Source organism: Bombus bifarius, unplaced genomic scaffold (genome assembly GCF_011952205.1).
Source record: "Bombus bifarius isolate JDL3187 unplaced genomic scaffold, Bbif_JDL3187 scf7180000009840_frag, whole genome shotgun sequence".
NCBI classification, from domain to species: domain Eukaryota; kingdom Metazoa; phylum Arthropoda; class Insecta; order Hymenoptera; family Apidae; genus Bombus; species Bombus bifarius.
In genome coordinates, this window is record NW_022885369.1 from 7,842 (window position 1) to 28,247 (window position 20,406).

General features: G+C 34.9%; 1 long non-coding RNA gene across 1 annotated transcript; it reads left to right on the forward strand.

Moving 5' to 3' along the window:
• The first annotated feature begins 7,982 nt into the window (after window positions 1–7,982).
• LOC117215900 lies at window positions 7,983–10,933 on the forward strand. Its single transcript, XR_004489241.1, has 3 exons — window positions 7,983–9,267; window positions 9,520–9,767; window positions 9,869–10,933. It is a non-coding gene; the product is annotated as an uncharacterized LOC117215900 (long non-coding RNA).
• Window positions 10,934–20,406: the final 9,473 nt, after the last annotated feature.

Here is a 20,406-nt window from a genome sequence, read left to right on the forward strand (position 1 = left end):
AACTTTGATATTAAATTACAAAAGTTGCAGCAATAGAATTAGCGACTACATTTTTATGTTATTAGGTACATCTATTCGACATCGACATTCCTAATAAGATTACTTTTCGAGAGAGTGATTCACTCAGTCCTGGTAACTCCCTAACGACGTTCGATGTGAAGGGCTGCAAAATAGGTATTGGCATTTGCTATGATATTAGATTCGAGGAAATGGCACGCATTTATCGGAACAAAGGTACAGTAACTTAATCGATCAATACTTAACTAGCAAAAAATTAAATATCTTTCTTAAATATATTCTATATAAAATTAATATAATCTGTAACTCTGTATGAAAAGAAGCTTAATTTAAAAAAACCAGTATATTTGCTGAAAATGAAACAAATAAAAGAATTAAAAGCACAATAAGAGGACTGTCCTCGCATATTCAGAAATGATGGAATGTGAACCGTGCAACTACGAAGTTAATTGGTATTCGGTGGCTTCATATTTCCTGCTTCTCTGGGTTAGGTTGCCAAATGCTGATATATCCAGCGGCATTCAAAATGACCACTGGACCATTGCACTGGTCATTACTTCAGCGTTCCAGAGCGAATGATAATCAATTATACGTTGCCTGTATATCACCGGCTCGTGTTCCTTAAGCAAGTTACGTCGCATGGGGACATACACAGTTGACCAATCCCTGGGGAAAGAATCTTTACGATTTGGAAACTCAAGAGAATATGGCAGTCACCGATATAAAAAAAAAAAAAAAAAAACTGGCGAACCGTGTGTTGCCACAACGAGACACGCGATACTATTTGTCGCTTTAAATTGTGCCGCAACTCGTTTTTGAGATCTTTGCCAGGGGCGCGTTAAAACATGCTGAAAATATATTTCTGGCTTTTCTGGGGTTTAACTGAAATATGACAAATAACGTTGTAAAACATATGTACTTATGACTTACAGAGTAATTGAGTGTACAAAATATATAGTATACAAAATAGCCAGCGATTTAGGGCTTTAAAAGATCAAAAGAAAAGAAAAGAAAAGAAAAGAAAAGAAGAAAGATAATATGTTGTGGCAGTCTAAGTCGATCTAAGAAAATAGATAAAGGGAGGGATGGGCAAAGCTAGTTAATCTGGAAAGAATCCAAGCGTCAATTTCAAGCATTTACAGAGAATCTAGCGGGCTGGTTAAAGTCGTGAGTTGAGCAATTATCCCGCGTTAGGTTCAATCAGGTTAGTCCCACGCGAAATTGATCCAACCATGCGAAAACGAGTGTATTCTGATTTCTGTCGCAGATACTTCTGGCTAGTGCAGTACCTACACGGTGGTTGTTGAAACAGCCGCTTCTCATCTATTTTCCGCAGCGCGGACATCATCCTTTGATCCCTTACGACTAACGAAGTTTTCGAAGATGTACGGCAGTTTGAGATTCTACTTGAAAATGATCATGATTGCGGTCTGTGTGCCGTCTGCTCTTCTTTTTGTCCTTCCGTTAAAGACTGGTAAGTTGATACTGATTAATTATGCGATCGAAACCATATATAATGGCTACAAAAATGCCGCTAATATAATATTCCTTCTTTCTTGTATCTGTCTGCCTCTCAGGTCGTTTTACTAATTACAATAAGTAATTTCGACTTCTTTTCGCTCTCTTTTAACGCATTCGAGACCGAAAGAAATTCATATCAGTCAGTAGGCAAGGGTATAATATACATGTTTTATATATAACTTATGTAGTAATGTATATATCATGTTAATTTCATATTTTTTTCAATATAGAATTATTATATATGTCGGGTTTACATTAGAATTAGGGTTAGGGGCGTGAAACGAATCTTCGTTTGGGTTACACGTTGTCGTTATGCAATAGAGAAGACATTGACTAGTGCAAATACGATTATTATAGAACCGGACAAGTAACCGTGGTAGTTAGGTACTCGAGAAACTAATGACAATGATCCTAGGTTCAATAACGAATCCGCGGTCGACGGGATGATAGATGAACGTACTCACAAAATCAAAGTCGGACGCGTAATATTCACTGATCGTAAAGAGCTACTCCTTTCATCAATGAGATCGCGAGCGAAAATGCCGTTCCCGTCCCGATGATGCCACAGAGGAAAACTATAATGGGGTGTGTCTAAGGATACGAGATCATCGGGTTCGTCGAGAAAAGCCTTCGTTCAGAAAGTAAGGGAAATTGGCGTTGCTGCTAATTGGTCAATCTCCATATCGGTGGTTAGAAAAAGATGCTAGCCGCCTCGAGGGAAAGTTGCTAGTGGGAGACGCCGCTCGTTGAAAAATATGTCTCCCCTATCTTCCCGTAGTTGGGACAAAGACTGTTTGTCTGTTTGAAGGACTTTAGTTAACTAAACCTTAAGATTTATAACGGGCCCTCGGGCTAGCCGAACATGTACTGCGGAGACGCATCGACATCTGGCAATCATCTTACTCGAAGAATAGGGTCTGCGTGTGGCGAGCCACGGGACAGAAACCGTTGGAATGTTTACTGTCGCGTGTCGCCACGAATATTTCTTTTAAGGAGAGCTATAGAATTACACCACACCTTTGTTAAACAAAGCGTTCATCCCGTAACCGCGGCTACGTTCGGCGACTGACTGTGGCCTCGAGCCCAAGATCATTATCACAACTCTCGAACAATTACAATCGGATTGAATAACTACAATTGTTCAATTACAGACTCCGGTGTTCTTTCATCTCCGACATATATATATTTTTTACATTCGTAGTTGCGCACAGATTTTATTAAAGAAAAGTGTTAACAATGTGTTTTCATGATTTATTTCTCGCGACTGACTTCCATTAATCCCTAATATTCCTGTCGCTAAACGCGTGTAAATCTAACATGGCTGCTCATGAATGTCATCAGTAAAGTTATAGTGACGGGTCTTTAGTTTTGTTTAATATCGAAGTAATTTTCCGACTGCCGCTCGTTTTTCCTTATTCTACCGCAATTAGAACATTTATTTATTAATATTGCTTTAAAGTGACAAAAGTATTGTTCGTGTGAATATACGTATATATATATATATATATATATATTTATGTTGTGTGTCATTTTAATATGGCTAATGTTTTGTAATTCTTCGATTGCGTTATTTATTGTTTTGAGTAGTTTATTTTATAGAGTATTCGATAATATAAAACATACGCGCACACATACATATATATATATATATAAATATATAAATATATATATATATATATATATATATATATATATATATATATATATATATATATACGTATTCATATGCATATTTCTCTTGGCAGTGTAGTATTCATACGAAATGAAATGTCAATTATTTATTTATCCTTTACCGGAATGTAGGCTAGTTTTAAGTATGTATCTTAGATTATCGGTTTGATAGAATTCGCACACATATATATATATATTTCTGACAATGTAACCTTCATTTCTTTAATAATACAATATTGTATGTTTTATGTATTCGTTAAACTATTAGTTTTTGACTTCATGTATACTTATATTTCATAAATTGATAATATTGTATTTATTGCATAGTATTGGAAGCACTGTCTCTAATATTTACTAGGTTATTACATGTTCGGCATATATGTTTATACTTATATGTAACTCTCCAAATTGATTGATTGAAATATATTTATATATATATATATATTCCTGGCGTTTCAATTATATTCCCCTTTTGTAGTTATTCTTATTTCCTGGTTTATTTAGAATTGTGTGTATATGTATTTTGTTTATTGGTTGGATCCGTTAATCGCCCTCGTTTTGTTAATCCTTCCTTTCGTTTCGTAGTGCCGTGTGTTCGTTTGTGCATTCAAATCCTTATTCGCGTGTTTTGTATAGAATGGTTTTCTTGTTCTTGTTACGGCGCGTGCGGAGTGCTGGACGTGACATCCCCGCCCTTGGAGTTCAAATTCCCAAAGGAAATTTGACTGATGGTATCTCTGAGTTCGCTCAAGGCGGACGTAGATGTCGTTGGTAGTTGAGTGGCTACCGGTGTTATCGATATCCCTTGAGGTTGTGCTGCTTGATCGTCGATATTTCGTCTTCTTTTGTGGTATAGTAGCGGGTGGGTGACTGAGCCGCATATTGCTCCTAATAGGGCGATTCCGCATTCGTAAGTTTCACGTAACTGATATCCGTGTGCGGCTATATATATTATTGTCTTGATTAGTTTAAATATTGCGAGTATTCCAAATATTGCTGCACTGACAGTTCCAAATTCCATAAAACCAGTCCATAAGCTTGATACGGTATTTTTCGCTATTGTCGTTAATGTGTTTTGTCCATCATTCCCAGGATGTTTACTGTTCCAGGGACGATTGTTTTTCCTGTTGCTCCTCTGGCCAATGCGTTCAAGACTGCAGATTTTCTGCCGGGAACATGACGTGGTCCCGTAGTGCATCGAGGTCTTTTGGGTATACATTCCGCTCGTGGCCAACGACGATGGTGCTGAATATCGCCACGTTTGGCGCACGTCCGGGCGGAGTTCCTGTGGTGCGATTCTTTTGCCAAACGGGTAGTTCCGAGTAGCATTTTGTTGTATGTCGTACCTTTACTTGTACCGGAATGCATTTGACTATATGGACCGCTTCTCCTGCGATCAATGCCATGTGTCCTGGGTTTTGGTTATGGTGTATGCAAATTCGTCGGGCGGTAAGTTTGCCAAGCTTAAAGCGTTCTCTATTAGTTTCTTCTGTGTGGTGTATCTTTGTGTCAGTGTATCATGGTATAATGTTTTCATTTCTCGAGTTTATCAGAAATAGGAATAACCTTTTATAGAAAAAGAAAATTTTATATTTATATATATTTGTTAAGGATGTCGAGGATATGGGAATACAAATTATTGCCTACATTTCCCACACAACAGTTATACATCTATATTACTCTCTGAAGAACGTCTTGCACGCACGCTGGTCGCCAACCGACTATCCTAGATTCTTCTAACACCTGGCAACAGTCTTTTGTCACCACTAAGACCTTGACGCCCTCTGGCCCTTACACACACACTCTCATGTACAGTGTAAATGTATCACTTCCCTAACAATGTTATATTTTTTTTCTTTGCTTTTTTCTTCTTCCCCTTTTTCTTTTTTTTTGTTTTTTATTTATTGTTAAAACCTTTGTTTTATTTTAGGTTTTACGTACTTGTTATCAGTGAAAATAAATATTATGAATACTACTTGGATTGTAATTATATACATATATGCGTACGTATTGGTAAGTAGTACAAATGAGATTTGTTTTATTGTTATAAATATATAAGTATATATCATCAATAGGAATAAATATCACAAATGTACCTTGTTTTCGAGTATATATATATATATATATGTGCGTGCAATGGTAAATATGACGGCTTATTTTTATGAGTCACTTGCATTATCAATGGAAGTGAATGTTATAAATATCGCCTACTTTACAACATGCGTGTATATATATATAGTGGTGAACATAAGTGAACATTATATGCCTAGTTATAAATGCTGTTTGTTTACAGGTGGATAGCATCAGTGTTTGGTTTCGTGAGTGGCGTACAAATACTTTACAGTTCCACTGTGTGGATTGCTATTCATGTTCTTCCATCCGTCGTTCAGAAAATGGTTGATGAGTTCGCCATCAGTTCTGTACACACATATAAAAATAGTTAATGTATATATGTAGTATCGTGAGTGAGAGGCCTGGGAGTTGGCGGGTGAACCGCGTGGAATGTCGCGAGAGCCGAGGCGTTTGTTTCTGATCGCGTAGTTTTGGAAAGAGGAGACCTACGTGATCTTGGCCACGAGCGGTTGCCAAGGGACGGGAAAAAAGGAATCAACAAACAGAGTTTGCGAGTGGCGTTGCCGAAAGATTCTTTACGATTTGGAAACTCAAGAGAATATGGCAGTCACCGATATCGGTAATTTACAGCTTAAAATTAAAAGCGAGAGATCCATGATGTAATTAATTTTTAGTCTCGTTAATTTATCGATTTAACCATCTTCCTCTGTATTTGTTGAATTTATTAGTAAGCATTACTTATTACTTCGTATGTTTCTTTTTTCTATCAGATGTAAAAGTTGTTGAGGAAGTAAGGGCTCAGATACCATTTTCTCAGAGACGTACAGATTTGTACGACACTGTCTGTAAGAAGGAGTAACTCTACACTAAAACAGAAAATGTTTTTTTATAATATTTCTACTACCATATCCTTTTTTTGTGAATTATTACTAATTTCTTATCATTTGTACTAAATGAATGACTCAATTAAGAAAACCAAAACGTTATAAATAATAATCTGTATATCTTGTGTATCAACATGTAATTGGATATTATAATAATATAGGAATGCTATAATAATATAGGATAATAATATAGGAGAATAATAATATAGAAAAAATACATGCTTTTAAACACCTTATATCGATTACATAAATTGTTATAATTCACAATGATTACGCATACATAAAAGACCCCTTGATAGTAAAATTTACGATCAAAAGGCAATTACGTATCGTTTAACAACATTTAATTTATAACACCTTTTAAACATTTAGACAGATTAACACATAACACTTCCTATATATAAACATCAATTCGAAGTTATCAGCTTGGAGAAATTGGTCGATTAATACCTGTAGATTGTCTGTCTCGATGAAAGACTTAAAGAGAGCAAAAACATGATAATGCCGCTAATATAATATTCCTTCTTTCTTGTATCTGTCTGCCTCTCAGGTCGTTTTACTAATTACAATAAGTAATTTCGACTTCTTTGCGCTCTCTTTTAACGCATTCGAGACCGAAAGAAATTCATATCAGTCAGTAGGCAAGGGTATAATATACATATTTTATATATAACTTATGTAGTAATGTATATATCATGTTAATTTCATATTTTTTTCAATATAGAATTATTATATATATATATATATATATATATATATATATATATATATATATATATATATGTCGGAGATGAAAGGAAAGCCGAAGCCCTTCCTTGGAAATTTTGGGAACATCCTCTAGTACCTTAGCCTAGATTTTATTATAGTTGTAATTGTTTAAGATTTGTAATAAGCGAGATTGGGTTCGAGGTGACAATCGGTCGCTGAACGTAGCCACGGTCACGGGATGGATGTTTTATCTAACGGAGGTCTGGAGTGGTTGTATGTGTTTTCCGAGAAGTGTGGTTGTGGCGGCATGCGGCCTCGAGAGCGGGCCGAGCCACGTGTGATGTTGCCTCGGAGGTGCCGATGCAATGGGACATACATTGTATTTAGTAATCAAAACTCCAGGCGGAAACTGCCTAGCAACGGCGTTTGGAACTTTCTCGATGCTTCCAACGAGTGTGCCTAGCAACGGCGTTTGGAACCTTCTCGATGCTTCCAAACGGGGATAGAAAACAAAATGCAATCGTACAGGGAGAAAAATCTCCACGAGGCTGGCATTCTTGCGATTGCCTTGGAGAGTGATACATCGAGCATTTTCGACGATCGCATTTGCGTCTAAGTTAGTTTCGCTTAGTAAGGAGTTATCCCGGTGACCGTGGATTCGTTTGAACTCAAACATTGCTAATAGTATTATTTAATTTAATTATTCGTAGATCGTATTATTCATTAGGCTTAGTGTTTGTTAGACTTATTATTAGTTGTACTTATTATTTGTTAAGCTTAGTGATAGACCTGTATATACGTGTAAATAAAATCTCGGCTTTGTGAAACGATGGCTAGTCCACATGAAGAGTCGTCGCGCGCCCACAATTCGAATCCTGATCCGACATATATATATATATATATGACTGTACATAATACATTATAGAATAACATAGTATATAATTTTATATTTTAAAAATATGAGGCATACTATTTAAGATTGTCATCGATTTAAAATCAAAGTATGAAAAGGATACCCTGGAGAGAGTAAAACACAGAATCATTCTAACTAAACATTCAGATCGTACCGACACCTAGGTATCGTCTTACAATTAAATCTCGGTCTCGAATGGATTAAAATGAAATACATACTTGCAGCTTCAACATCTTCAATATCGAGGAGATTCAAACTTTACAAATAAAAGCGGCCTGTTCCCCTTTCCACGACAGACTCTCATACCATATCCGCTCTTATCCAGGCTTTTACTTGAAACCAGCAATGCGTTCATTTACAATTTAAATTTACCCGGACCATCCACTGAATCGTCAGCCCTTTACAAGAAATGAGAGGGAACGTTCGCCCTTGAACACATAAAATCAAAAAAAAAAAAAAAAATAGAAAAGGAAAAAAGTCACAAATTTTAGTGAAGCTATTTTACTGAAACTTATTATATCATTTTAACAGCTATATATAAAACGTTGATTTATTTCCTTTCGCGCAGAGCAATTTTATTTCAAATTTCTAGCTTCAGAATGATAATTACGCATTTGTAATTATCAACAAGCTTTAAAAATATGGAATATTCAGCCAGATGAAATATAGGTAAAGTATTTAGAAGAAAAAAGATTGAAATGTTTTATGTAAAACGATTAAATTAAGTGGAGGACTGCGCTTCTTCCTGCTCCTCTACATGGCGCTACGCGGGACTCGCTTCTGAGCACGTCTTTCTCGTTGGAGGCTTCTTCTTTCTTTTCTTTCCCAGTAGAATTTTTACACAATTCTTTCTCCCTTTTATCATTAAATTACCTTTAATTCTTAACGACCTTTAATCTTTGTCTCTTCTTTCCTATATATATATTTTTGTTTACTTTTCTCCGTAGCGAATTTTGTCTTTCTGACGCGGGATTAGGTTCCTGGACTTAGGTAGTTGCTACACGCCAGCTCCACCATGGCGACGGCATTCACTAGGCAGCCTACATAGCCACCTTTCAGCTCACGCCTCGGGACACTTTTTTCGCTGAGATTCTCCGCGATGAGGCATGAAAGCAGAGACCACCGTCTGCGGAGGCATGATTATTCTATTGTTCCTTTTAACGAGTAATCGTTTTACTCGAGTCCTCTTACTAAACAGTAAGTACAAAAGACTATTATACTTAGATATGTACTTGGTCTCAAGAAATACTTTTTTTGGTCTTTCGATTAAGTTCTTAATTAAATGCTCAATTAGATATTCATAAATATATCTTCATAATATTTCCCTCATCTATTTCTTTGACATTCTAGCAACCTCGTTAAGACGTCCGCCACTTCAACTTCTATCTACAAGTGGCAAAAACTGAAGCTGACCTTCTTCATGGAGAAACATGCCGGAAATGGCATCCGCACGTGTGAATAATTATACTCAGTGTCCAGGTAGTTCTTTCGATCATCCGATAGAAGTCGTTTCTGTTTTTCAGAGTTCGTTCACGCCTCCAGAATGTAAAAATATCCAAGGAAGTACCATTAGGAAGCAATGAAATTCAGAGCTTCTGTGGTTATTCCTTTTTCTGATTGTTTCTTTTCTTTGCCCAAAATGGATGATTTCTATATCAAATTGTTTATTCGTATTTTTTTTTTTTTAATATTCCTTGAGATTTTCAATCAACTCGATTTCGAATTTTTTAGCACCCGATCTTCTGGTTGACGTCGTTAAGAAAGAGGAACGAGTGCACAGGAAGCATGGTCGGCGTGAGCATGATTAGATCCGGTCTGCCCGATGACCTTGCCAGTGATAATAGCGGTTCGTTAAGGTGGTTGCAGTCTTGGTTTGCTTCTGTTTCGATTTCCAGCGAACTCGTCAGCCGGCATGGCTTCCGAGATGCTCCCCCTGAAACAAGTCGAAGGGAAATAATTAATGGACTCTCTGTTCGATTGTACGTGGGAGACAAGCTGACCGTAAAAAGAAATATACAAATACGATTAGAAAATATAATCCGAACCCCTTTCGGTTTGATCTGAAGGTTTCTTTTTCTAGACGGAACCAAAAATTCTTATCTGGTTTATGGTGAGCTAAGGAACTCTTTGAAAACAGCATTTATAACTTTCGAAAAAGAGACAGGTATTTCTTGCGCGAACAATTGAATAATTAATTCGTTCTCTAAATATCCTTATTTGTTGTTCCTAAAATACATAATGATTGGAAGCTTCTTACGGGAAGCGCAATCAGCCGCTGATATCATTGAAGTCAAAACGCCATTAAAACCATATTACGATTCGCATGCGACATGCTCCATTCATGAAAACACAAAAGCAATAAACAAGTACAAATCAACGAAATAAATCCTCCGAGAACGAGACGTTACAGGAATTATACCATTGCGAGGATACAAAAGACTTGCTCATGAGCTACTTCCTTCAAGTAGTCGAGCCGTGTATTTTCCGGTCGTTAACTTCCATATAATGGGATATTAAAGAGTACGGACACAACGCTGCTATTTTTCAACTGTGTTTGCGAAATGAAGTTCGTCGTTATCCGATTAACACGCTTGCAGATGCGTTCTTTTTGTTGCAAAGTAAATGAACAAATTGTACGAGGCAACTGTCATTAGCGTAATTTTAACGTGTACATTTACAGTATGATATTAACCATTATTCAGGATTGTTAAAGTGAATTAATGCGTAACTGCGTCATCCACGATTGACCATGATTATGGTAGTGACTATTGCTATAAATGAAGCTTAATAGTTGTCGAAAAGAATCACTCGAAAATCGTGTTCATAAATCATTCTCTCGTCTCGTATCGTGTTCGTCAGGCGGAAAATAAGATTGTGTTTTAAAGAAATCGCGTGTTCCGATTACTATCAAACTTACTGTCACTCGCATAGCAGAAGAAAAAGATTAAGATAAGGTCACCAATGAGCAAAACGTTTAACGTATAAGTGTGGTACATTAAAATTGAGTCCACTGCAACCCTCATGACATTTAAAATCCTACGCGTATATTGAGTAAAGTTGTTATATTAAATATAATCATATTAAATACAAGCTCGTCCGCTGGATTCCCAAATTATTTGGTTAAATACTTTGAATACGAGAATACCGAGTGTTAACAGTAGTAAATCCTCTATATGGTATGTTTACTTTGCTATCTTGAATAGGTAAATAACATTTCACTTTAACGCATTTAACCAATATTATACGCATATGCACATAATGTTACTGTTACATATAATGATATATACGTAGATATACACGTTAATTAAATCCTCTATATGGTATTTTTATATCAGTATCGTAAACATTGTAAACCGGAAATCTTTTATTACACACGTACATATACAGTCAATATTATTGTTACATATAGTGATACATACGTTGATCCACACATTAATTAAATCCTCTATATGCTATTTCTACTTTGCTATCTTGAATAGATAAATAACATGTCGCTTCCAGATGTCAAATAATATTTGCCAAATGCACATATAATGATATAATTACATATAATGATAATAACAATATAATAATTATATATAATATTGATAATAATGATATAATTACATATAATGATATATACGTTGATCCACACATTAATTAAATCCTCCATATGGTACTTTTGTATCGGTGTCATGAACATTTTTCCCCGAACGACCTTCTATGACGCATGTACGTATATCGAGAATATTATTGTATTATATATAGTGATACATACGTTGATATACACATTAATTAAATCCTCTATATAGTATTTTTACTTTGCTATCTTGAATAGATAAATAACCTCGAATATAGACATACAGGTACACTTACGTTGATATACACCTTTGTACAAGGTGTCAAAAAATTTTTTATCACGGCGTTTTTTTAAGACGATTTTATAGCTTCGAAATTGATCTTGACACGATTTTCAATGTCAAATTATTTTCCTATTGCATCATGTGATACTCATTAGGAGGAACGAAACTTCTGTTTTCTTAGAAAAAATGTTTGAAATTTCATTAATTCCTAGATTGATTTTATTTATACTTTAAGGTCAGATATGACATCAAATAACGTCAATACTAATATCTAGTTATTTGTCAAATTATAGCATCTGAAAAACAAGATATCTTCGAGACAGCGTGGGTTTTCTTTCCAACTTTCTTAACTTTCAACAATAAAATTTTCGTCAAACGATACAATCTATCCAACAAAATTCTTGCACACAGCCAATCTCGTAAGAACATAGATCTTCTTCAAGTATTATTCTTCACAATGCTTCGTGTGGAATTTCTACCTGACGAGTTATTATTAAACGATTAAAAGCTTATTATTATACGATAATGTAATATCGTAGAATAGCTTTGATTGGAGATCGGTTGAAATTAGAAAACACCGTGTACGCCGTCTTTTTGTGGTTTGTTTACATCCAAGAGCGCCTAGTAACAGTGACGCGAGAAAAGATAAGCAGCGTCAAAACAGAAGTACGGTTTCATATTTCAAGGAGTGGCAATCGAGAGGCCAGAGTATGTGAGACGAAAAGTGTGTGTGTGTGTGTGTGTGTGTGCAGGACCGAGCAGGAATGCATTGGCGAGGTTCAGAGTTGATCGAGACGTCGAAGCATAGAGTCGTTAGAATTGAGTTGCGAGTGTTGTCGAGTGTTAAAGTTGCTAGTGAGAGAGAGAGAGAGAGTTACCAAATAGTTGTCAAGTTATTTGATGTAAATACGAGCGTTGCATTTAGTTTTCCTGTTAATCAAACATCGTTTCTCTGTCTAACTAATATCTGTATTTTCAATCCATTATTAATAAATTATAATTAATCGGACAAAATTACACCTTTAATATATTCCGATATTACAATAATTTACTTTTTTCTACGTCAATGGACACGAAAGACGTTGAGTGAGGAATTAGAACAAGTGTGGATCGTTGGAAACCACTATGTTGCGGTCTACCATTCGTTTTACCCTATATATACCACGGAACAAAGGATAATTTTCACCGGCTTCATCAAGAGCACATTTTCTAAGCTTTATTATTTATTATTACACCCATTATATTATATTATTACGATATTATCTAATTAATTGTTGTTTATTTATCTTGATGCTTATATTAACTGTTATTTGAAACATACTTTCAACAACATAATAAATACAGAGTAAAGGTTAATGAAATTTTAAACAGCTTTTTCCAAAAGAACATGTTATATCCGTGTAAGGACTATAACATTTCTGTTTCCTCGTCATGAGAACTTTATGACGCAATAAAAACTGTTGTCCTTGAAAATTATACTCCAGATCAATTTTGTGATCCATTTTTTCTAACAGATCACCATCTCCCACGGCTATAACAAGTAAGTTTTTAACACTCTATACACATAGAAAACACGTATTGATTACGATTCTGCTGATTAAAACACGGAACGTCAATATATTTATTCACTATGCCAACACAGATAACATTTACCACTGACGAATATAATATATATTTGAAAGGATGGAAATTTTATTTAACCGACTATATGACCATACTCGGTTAAGTATCAACAGCGACTATCTATCAAAAAGATTAAAAATTTTAGCCATGTGATTTGGTCCCTTAAAGCGGGGATTTTAGAAGTAATATTTTTATAATAAAAGAATTCATGAAAAAGTTGTATTATCATAGAACTAATGATAAAATGATCTGGTTCTTCATTATATAATGTTCTAAAATTTGTTGTATATATAGGATGTACAAACCGTGATATCAAGGTATCAGTTCTTCCTTCCCAAGGGACAGTTTCATTAAAATTCTGATAGAATTAAAAATTAATTATTAATATCCTAACAATCATATATGTTAAATACATTATAGTCAACGATATATACCTGAGCGAATGTAGGGGTGATTCCTTGATAATTATAAATGTCATCAGCCCACATCATTGTGCCACTTCTTTGTACTCCAGCCTCTAGATTAACAGCCTAAACAAACATACAAAATTTTATAGAAGCTGTACAAAATATAGTATATACGCGCAATATTGAAGCGTTCAAGGGGATATAAAGGTAATGTACATCACATACACTTGTACTCTCATGCAACAAAATACAATTAGATTTAATAGTATAAGCTCTTTTATTCATCATAATAGATTGAAAATTTAAGTGTCTTACGAGGGTGAGTAAAAAGTTACCCACTCTGTCGGTGTAGAATTTATTTTAAGCAATTGTCAAAAAAGACATACATCATTTTTTGACGTAATCACTCAATTTCTGTATACACTTTGTCCATTTGCTGAAGGATCTTCGTATTTTCTCATTAAAAAATGTTTTGGGCTGAGCTGCGAACCACGAATGCATCGTCGTCTTCACCTTTTCATCAGCTTTTTCGGCATCCATCTCGCACAAACTTTTTAAAACCCAAATCTGTCGTGCACTATTGCATAAGCAGAGCCGTGGCTGATTTGCAAATGATTTGCCACATTATCCAGTGTCACTCGTCTATTCCATAGAGCATAAGTTCATGAGCACGTTCAATGTTGTCATCGTGGATGTGGACGGGCGTCCAGCTGTTTTTTCATAACACTTCTGCGATCTTCTTTGAACTTTTGTGCCCATTCAAACACACTTCGTGACAAAACACTTTCTCCATAATGTGCATTAAATCTTTGATAAATATAGGCATCAAACATAACCTCCGACCACAAGAAACGAATCACAGCATCCTGCACTGTTTTCCTGCAAATCACCATTGCAAAGCGCCATTACTCGCGCAACGGTCACAAACGAATTGACGTAACACAATGAAACCTACGCAGCAGCACTGAACAGATATTGACGTCATACGAAGAGTGCAGATGGATCAATACGGTCGACAGAAGTTTTAACTATCTGGAGTGCGGATAAATTTTTACCGAGAGTCGTATAGGAATCTATAATCTGTAAGTACACCTTTGGCTGAATGGAAATTTCTCTTACATATAGTCAAAAATGCAGAAACAGTGTATTGAATTGGAAAGTGATAAAAAATAAGTGAAGTTTCGAGGTTGCATGTGATTGCATGAGTACACAGGACGTTTTTAGCGAATAAAAAATAATTTTGAAAGACACGAGACTTATCTTGTATTTCATGTACTCTCTGTGTCCGAATTTCCAGAAGCTCTCTATCTTATGAAGTGTTTTAGATTAGCCGGAAAATTTTGTATGTACATACAAGAAGTATACGATCTAAGTGGAATATTCCATTATTCTCTTGATACAACAGAAACGAAATTTACAGAACTTCTCAGAAAGTTGGTTTATTATTACCAAATTAATAGAATTAATATACGTTTATCATCTTTACATACCTAAGTCGTGCAGGTTTATCGTGCGTAAAAAATTAGTGTCGTTTCAAAGTTACATTTCGTACATTTTAAGCCTATAATTTGTAACGTACAAAACAATGTAAATTTGAGCTGTTTCTTATCTCCACAACAAGAAAATCCAACTTTACGTTTTTTACACAATGATGTTTATGGAACAGTAATATCATATTATTGCATCGCTTGGAGAATGAAGTCAAGGTACGATGTGACCCTAGTGTAATCGCTGGGATACCCAGCTGTGTCGCACTTATAAGCATAAGACACAATACCTATTAAATACGAGGTTCATTCATGTTGTATCAGCAGTGGTCCGCCGCGGTCAGCCTGAAAGGATCGTTAAATTTTTAATCAAAGATACTGAAATATATCGATCGAATTGTATTGAAATTATACTTATATACAGTAATAATCTTCTATTGATTTGTGTATTGAAATACTCCAATTTATAATGTACATGTTATATGTATTTTGAGCAAAACTAAGATTAGAAGGAAATTAGATTAAATACCATAACGAGGTGTGAGAAGTGGGCAAAACTATTGAATTGTGTTTATCTATTATTTTTAATGTTTAAGACGTCGATTTGATGTTAATTCGAATTGACGTGTCTTCAGATACCGTATAGTTTGTAGTAACTCTGTAACTTAATTACCGTACAAGAATCCTCTCTACCCTGAGCATGTTCGGCGCATATTATACCGTCAGTGATATCAGGTGCATTAGGAAATTTGGAATAAGCTATTTTGCATTCGGCGTTCTTAATCACTGGCATTTGTACTTCCATTAATGCATTACGTCGTGGTCGTCCTACGAAGAAAATAAGAAAGATATTTAAGACTGGAACTGCTTAATTTTATTATAAAATTGATATCACTTACTATACCTTAATGCTCCCTATCCAGCAACAAGGGGGTTATAGCCGACGAAGTTGCTCTTTCGTAGGGGCTCTTTCGTACAAATGGGATATACGTACCCTGAAAAATAAAAAAATAAATGAAAATGCAGGAAACGAATGACCAAAAGTATGAGAAAGAATTGTACACGCTTTATGACACAATATATGTGTACAGTAAGAAATTTCAGGATATGATACTTCAGTAATACTCAATAGCATATATATATATATATATATATATATATATATATATATATATATATATATATATATGTCGGATCAGGATTTCATCTCCGACATATATATATATATATATATATATATATTTGAGGACTTACTCGAAAATGGCACCTCCTCCACCAATCTAAGAATGGCAATATTATGATTGTGTATGTTTTCTATTCCATCCATATGTGCACAATGTGCTGCGGTCAAAACATGCCTAGCCGATATCAGGGAACCTCCGCACTTCCATAGTGGTTTGTCTGGGTTTCGGGGATTACGAAAACCTAATGCAGCGATCCATGGCCAAGCGCCTAAAATGCAATAGTCATAGTTGTGAATATACATAATTTTTTCTCACATAATGAGTAACAACGATTATTACCTATTCGATATTCGATCATACAGCAGACGATAAGTACATACTTACAAATACTCTGAAATAGAGATTTGATAAAGACAGAAATTAAATTTTTATTCCAGTGGAATACAAATTATTAAATAATTCTATATAATTTCTATTTGAACTATACTGAACTATAAAGTTCAAACGTGTAATTTCTGCCCTAACAGTTTTTGATCTCTATCCATATTATTACTCCTATATCAATTTTTTATTTCAAGCAAAAAGATACTCTTCCTAACATGAAGTAAAAGAAAGAAATAATTCAAGTTAATAAGTAAAGTTACTACTGATAGAATCATAGCATTATTATTTAGTCTAATTGAAATGTACATTGATGTGCTGTTTAATGCCTTTAAAGTTCATTCTTTGCAGTAAATGGCTTATTATTAATCGGAAAGAAAGACATAAAACGTACCAAGTTCAGCTGGTTTACCATCGACCACCCTGGTATGAGAGACGTTGCTAAAACCACAGTATGGTGGTCGCAAAGCCTTATACTTATACACAGTTTTTATTAAAATTTCTCTCTTCTCTTTGCTTGGATCGTTCGGACAGCAAACGATCGTAACATTGCCCTGGTATCTGCACACTGATCGTCTATAAAAATCGGTGGCTGTACGGTACTGTATCTGCCATATTTCTTGCAGAGGTTTACATTTTCTGTAGTCAAGGCACCTGCCTTCTTGATTGTCCGGTGTGGTACATTCTGGATCAAACAAATTTAAAACATTTATACAGTTCAAAGATGCGTAAGAAAGCGACACCGATTACTCAACTTTCGAAGTAAAAAGCCGATCAAGTCCACCGGATTGCCCTACAGACACGTATTAATCCGTAAGAGTTAGTCATCATGTTGATAATAATTATCTAAAGAAACTCACGTGAAAATATAAAATTTTAATTGTTATATTAATAATTTAATTATAATTTAATAATAATAATTTAATTTAAAATGAGTGAGGGCTAGGAGATCATTTGTATCGGTGGAGATAGGGGTTAGCGGGCGGGAATTGAGGACTGCTTCTATTTCTATGATAAGAGTATTACGGTGTTAAGCTCATATGTTTCTGTTTCTCCACTCGCGCTGCGCCATAATATCCTTTGATATTTCCGATCCTCTGGTCGTACGAGGAATTGCCGATACATTTTCTCGATGTCGCCAGTGAGTACGTACTGATGAGCGCGGAATCTAATTAATATACAAAATAAATTGTGAATTGATTCGAGAATATAGGATTTCCCCATTTTCATGATTATCGTGATTTTTGTATAAATATATTTTTTAAGATACTAATAATTAGGTACTTATAAATTAGTATTATCAATTATTTTGCATTTATAATTCCGCCTCTAGTATAAGTGTTAATTGAAAACTAACTTTATGTTTCAAAAAGTACTAGCAAAGTCGTTGAGTAATAAGCCACTGATGCTAACACAAATAGCATTGTCGTAATTAAATATTTCTAAATATTCATTTTTCATTTTGAACCTGTAGAAACAATTTATTATATATACTATTAGCTAAGTAATTGCATATTTAATTAAGTCGAAATATAAAACTTAGTTATTTTAATAATTTAAAAAATAAAAAACTGACAAACATTTCAATTTAATTTATGGTTGGAACAAAAGACAGTTATTTTTCATTAATTGAAATATTGCAATGCAGAGTACTTTCAAAAATACGCCGAGAGTATTCCTGATGGTGAAACGAGCGTTGCTTCATCGAACGCAGCTAAAGAAAACAACATCTATGTAGTTGGTGGTACGATGCCTGAAATAGAGGGCGATAAATTGTACAATACCTGTACTATTTGGGGTCCCGATGGAACTTTGATAGCAAAACACCGAAAGGTAAGTAATATATTCCTTTATGGCTTTGAATTTGAAAATATTGGGGTGAAGAAAGTGACTCTATCTAGGAATAATTTAGGAATATACATATGTACATACGTATACTATAACCAATTCTATAATTTACGGTTTATAAAATACGTTATGATACGGGAAAAGCCCATTTTTGTTGTAATGTGTTTGTTGTTGTATAAATTTTTCACATACTTAAAATATTATTATACTTATTTTTTCTCCTTTTTAAACATTATTAAATGATAAGATTCTTTAATAAAAGAAAGTGATAAAAACGCTGTCAGTTATTAAATAAAAAATAATTAAAGTTTAGGAGTTGGTAACTTTGATATTAAATTACAAAAGTTGCAGCAATAGAATTAGCGACCACATTTTTATGTTATTAGGTACATCTATTCGACATCGACATTCCTAATAAGATTACTTTTCGAGAGAGTGATTCACTCAGTCCTGGTAACTCCCTAACGACGTTCGATGTGAAGGGCTGCAAAATAGGTATTGGCATTTGCTATGATATTAGATTCGAGGAAATGGCACGCATTTATCGGAACAAAGGTACAGTAACTTAATCGATCAATACTTAACTAGCAAAAAATTAAATATCTTTCTTAAATATATTCTATATAAAATTAATATAATCTGTAACTCTGTATAAAAAGAAGCTTAATTTAAAAAACCAGTATATTTGCTGAAAATGAAACAAATAAAAGAATTAAAAGCACAATAAGAGGACTGTCCTCGCATATTCAGAAATGATGGAATGTGAACCGTGCAACTACGAAGTTAATTGGTATTCGGTGGCTTCATATTTCCTGCTTCTCTGGGTTAGGTTGCCAAATGCTGATATATCCAGCGGCATTCAAAATGACCACTGGACCATTGCACTGGTCATTACTTCAGCGTTCCAGAGCGAATGATAATCAATTATACGTTGCCTGTATATCACCGGCTCGTGTTCCTTAAGCAAGTTACGTCGCATGGGGACATACACAGTTGACCAATCCCTGGGGAAAGAATCTTTACGATTTGGAAACTCAAGAGAATATGGCAGTCACCGATATAAAAAAAAAAAAAAAAAAACTGGCGAACCGTGTGTTGCCACAACGAGACACGCGATACTATTTGTCGCTTTAAATTGTGCCGCAACTCGTTTTTGAGATCTTTGCCAGGGGCGCGTTAAAACATGCTGAAAATATATTTCTGGCTTTTCTGGGGTTTAACTGAAATATGACAAATAACGTTGTAAAACATATGTACTTATGACTTACAGAGTAATTGAGTGTACAAAATATATAGTATACAAAATAGCCAGCGATTTAGGGCTTTAAAAGATCAAAAGAAAAGAAAAGAAAAGAAAAGAAAAGAAGAAAGATAATATGTTGTGGCAGTCTAAGTCGATCTAAGAAAATAGATAAAGGGAGGGAGGGGCAAAGCTAGTTAATCTGGAAAGAATCCAAGCGTCAATTTCAAGCATTTACAGAGAATCTAGCGGGCTGGTTAAAGTCGTGAGTTGAGCAATTATCCCGCGTTAGGTTCAATCAGGTTAGTCCCACGCGAAATTGATCCAACCATGCGAAAACGAGTGTATTCTGATTTCTGTCGCAGATACTTCTGGCTAGTGCAGTACCTACACGGTGGTTGTTGAAACAGCCGCTTCTCATCTATTTTCCGCAGCGCGGACATCATCCTTTGATCCCTTACGACTAACGAAGTTTTCGAAGATGTACGGCAGTTTGAGATTCTACTCGAAAATGATCATGATTGCGGTCTGTGTGCCGTCTGCTCTTCTTTTTGTCCTTCCGTTAAAGACTGGTAAGTTGATACTGATTAATTATGCGATCGAAAC